A 4,456-nucleotide genomic window follows, 5' to 3' on the forward strand; every position below is an offset into this window, starting at 1 on the left:
ACGCCAACGTTCAGCAATGTCTAAATCAAAGATCAGAGGGTCTGGGCGACGACACGAATTAGCCATAATGGAGATAACAGGAGCAAACTAAATAAAGAAAATAAAACCCGATAAACGCAGAGGAGTAGGTCCGAGTTGACTCTGACACAATGTAATAAAGTGCTTACGTACACGCTAAGATACAACGCATCATTTTATTGAAGCACTTACATCATAGGACCTGCAGTACATTACAGCTCCGAGCTGCTACATCTACTGCCTGATGTAGGCGAGTTCTTAATATTATAAAGCACGTACTAGGCGGGACTACTACTACTAACAAGCACTACGATTGGCTAGCATGCAATAGCCCATCTACACATATGAATTTGGGTGTGGGCATATGTTGAGTCACTGCTGCCTTCTGCAATGTTTGGCATTGATCTAAGTAGGATTTGTCCTCAAGATATCTCCAGTTCTTCCCAGTGTCAGACCTTTGGCAACATTTTTGGAACACTGTGCTCGTCTTGTTTTGGCTGCCTCCATTTGTCTTCTTGCACCTTTTCCCACTTCTGTATTCCAGGTTCTGTGAATAACATGTGCACATTCATCTGTGAGCTGCATGAATAAAATGTTTGCCAGCAATCAAGCAATGTCCCATCTGCTGGGCTGTACAACTTTCAAACATGTCTGACATCTTTTTGGTCTACTGCGTTGAAATCCATATTATATCTCGATTAATTTTTTGGGTTCACTACCTGCAGCAAACACCTCCAAGCCAGCCGCAGTACAGTATTGATGCACGTCAATATTACAGAGCTCATTGCTTTTAAATGAACCATCTCAAGATGTTCCTCAGTCAATATGAATTGCAACTAATCTTTCCTTGTACTAACATTGTGGCATTGGCACAGTCACCACTATTTTATATCTTTTAACACCAGGTATTCTGAATTTGACCGGTCTCTGCTTCCTCCCTGACACTTGTATAATGCTTTCCCTCCATGTTTGTCTTAGTTATCAACTTTTTGCAACACCTAATCCTCTTCTGACAACCCTGTAATCCTCTCTTGAAATTATTTGCTCTAATTTTTTATACCGGTGAGGGGTTGGGGGTGGAGGGGTTAATTTACATCAAACATCACCTTATGTCTCCTATATAAGAGTAAATCAGAGCCTCCCTCCAGAACCATACATCTCCACAGCCCAAATCGGATGCATGTACCTTTGCTTAGGTGATTCAGCTTTATCACAATTGCTGGTAATCAATAGCACTGTCCTGAATATAAGTCGTCTGAAATTTCAACTTCCAATACATAAGTGAGTTTTTGAGGGTGACTTTAATATAGTCATATAGCATGGAAACAGGCCCTTTGGTTCAACTTGCCCATGCTGACCAAAATGCCCCACTAGTCCCATCTGCCCGTGCTTGGCCCATATCCCTCTAAACATTTCCTATCCATGTGCGCCATATCCCTCTAAACATTTCCTATCCATGTGCGCGTTCAAATGTCTTTTAAATGCTGTTATTGTACCTGCTTCAACTACCTCCGCTGGCAGCTCATTCCATATACCTATCACCCTCTGTGTGAAAAGGCTTCCCCTCAGGTTCCTATAAAATCTTTCCCCTCTCACCTTAATCCTATGTCCTCGAGCTCATGATTCCCCTACTCTGGTGTCACAGTGAGCCGCAAGCGTGGCGGGAGTGTCCAGGGGAGCCACGCCAGTCATATCCACCCGCTGAACACCGCGGCGCCGACGACTGGAGCGACGAACTTCGATCAGAATGCGCCCCAGTAGGCTCGACTTGCCCCACAGGCCTCCCAGGGGACTGTGGAGAAGCTGGGTGGTGAGAACTGTCTGTGCCGAAAGACCCTCAGCGGAGGCGACAATGGGAGCCTCGGCGGCGGCAGCGGGTGTCTCGGCGACAGCATGAGCCTCGATTACAGCAGGAGCCCCGGCAGTGGTGGGGCCTCGGCACCAATGGGAGCCTTGGTGGCAGCGGGGGCCTCGGCAACAGCATGAGCCTCAGAGATGGTGTAAATGTTTAGAAAAGCAATGCTGGCTGAAACTCTACGATGATGTAAAATTTTACGATGATGTAAAATGGATGAAAAGGAACTGCAACCTATTTGATGTCTCCCAATTCATCGCAAGGTATGGACTTTCACACAAAATTAAAATCTAACATAAAATCTGCATAAAATGTTTCACATAATAGTTATTTCTTGCTCAGGACTGCTAGCAATCACATGCCTTAAATAAAACAAATATTCCCACTTAATACTTTAATCGTATTATTTGATCAATCCTGTTGAGTGATTTGTGGAATTGTTAATGTTTTGAAATTATATTAGGTTTGAAGTGGAGAAGAGTTTTGTTTAGTTTTCCAGCTCATATTCTAAAATTAGCATTTTTTAAATTATTGGGGACAAGGGTCAGGGAGAAAGAATTGCTTTCCAAAGACTTCTGAGCATCTGAGGTCCCCTCAAATAACTTCAAAATCTAATACTAATTCCAACTGGTTTCAGGCACTGCAATAAATTCATAATCTGTGACCCCTCACCTTAATGTTCTGGAGTCCTCATCTCCATCCACTTAAATCCTCCCTCAAGGTTACGTCAACATGTTCTCTGAAAGAGAGCAGTGCTAATGTCTGGATAAATACCTATATACCTATATTTAGTTCTGTTTTTTTTTGCTATTAATCTGTCTCACCCTTTAGATTCCTATTTATCTTGGTTTTTATAGGTAATTATCACTAATTGAATTGACAGCAACATTTTCTAGTTTATATAAGGAGCCTCTGAAGACCCATCTAAACAAAAATCTCATATTGTTCTTTTAAATTATAAAGTCATGCTACTGCTGTACAAGACGTTGGTAAGGCCATGTTTAGAGAACTGTGTACAGTTCTGGTCACTCTGCTACAGATAGGATGTCATTAAACTGGAAAAGGTGCGAGGATGTTAGTGGAACTGGAGGGTTTGAGTTACAAGGAGAGGCTGGATAAGCTGGGTATTTTTCCCCTAGAACAAAGGAGGCTGAAGCCTGACCTTTGAGAAGTTTATAAAATCATGAGGGGCAGATATAAGATGAATAGCACCAGTCTTTTCCCCAGGGTAGAATAGTCTAAAACTAGAGGGCAGGTTAAGGTGAGAGAGGAAAGATCTAAAAGGGCAACTTTTTCATGCAGAGGCTGGTGGATCTATGGAACTAACTGCTAGAGGAAATGGTTGAGCTGGGAACAAATACAACATTTAAAAACACATGGGTAAGTAGATGGGTATGAAAGGTTTGGGATGATATTGGCCAGGTACAGGCAAGTATGACTAGCTCAGTTATGCATCTTGGGAAGAGTGGATGAGGGGCCGAAGGGCTTGATTCTGTGCTGTATAGCCTTATGACTCATGTTCTGTTTAAAATATAGGTGAACTTCTGACTCCGGTAACAGTGCAAAATAAGCAGAAGCAAATCAACATCATTTGTAAAGGAAACACAGGTGGAATGTGAGCCCACTGCAGCTGGATTATGTATTTCAATTTTCTGAAACCCAGGTAAAACTTGCAAGCGAATGATTACAAATTATGAAACCGAATCATCTGTAATTTTGTGGGAACCTGCACCAGATCCTGCTTTTTTTCCCCCGATATCAAAACTTTAAAAATTCCTCAAATATTTATTTTTCAATGCTGGGTTGATGGTCATAGGTGTTAGGAGTGGAATTAGGCCATTTGGCCCATCACGTCTACTCCGCCATTCAATCATGGCTGATCTATCTCTCTCTCCTAGCCCCATTCTCCTACCTTCTCCCCATAACCTCTGACACCTGTGCTAATTGGATGGTATGGTCCTAATTTATAATGTTAAACTGGATTCTTTTCCTCTCGATCTTTCCTCAGTAAATATACTGAACCAACACACCGTTCCTGCTTCAACAAGTTTATTGGTCACCCTGGGGGACTTACTCTCGTCCACAGCCTCTGACTCCCAATAAGTCCGAAGTGGTCCCCAGAAGTCCCTACAATAGGCATAGTACAAGCATATAAGCAGTAGCAAGCAGAAGCAAATTTGGCACGCTTTCTTGGTCCTCCAATCATATCATGACACGGTATGTGTGTAAAGGTAAAGATCAGGTTCCTCAAGACAATTGATTTGTAAGCACATGATCTGATTATCACCAATGATCAGGTTCCTTAAATGGCTCATCACAATCGCATGACCCGTTATCGCAGTCAGGTTCCTCAAAATGACTTTGTTATCATAGCTGCAACAGAACCTAGTATTTTCCCACATAAAACTGTAATTTCACACTAACTTACACAGCAAAAACTAAACTCATCAATATCATCTTTTATACCCTTCATCAAAATGTCAATGTGAACTGAATGTAAATACTGAATGTGTAATGTACACATTAAATGCATACACACCAAAACAAGTGCAGGTTGTTGTTTAATTAAGAACACCAGGAAAA

Source organism: Rhinoraja longicauda, chromosome 1 (assembly GCF_053455715.1).
Source record: "Rhinoraja longicauda isolate Sanriku21f chromosome 1, sRhiLon1.1, whole genome shotgun sequence".
NCBI classification, from domain to species: Eukaryota; Metazoa; Chordata; class Chondrichthyes; order Rajiformes; family Arhynchobatidae; genus Rhinoraja; species Rhinoraja longicauda.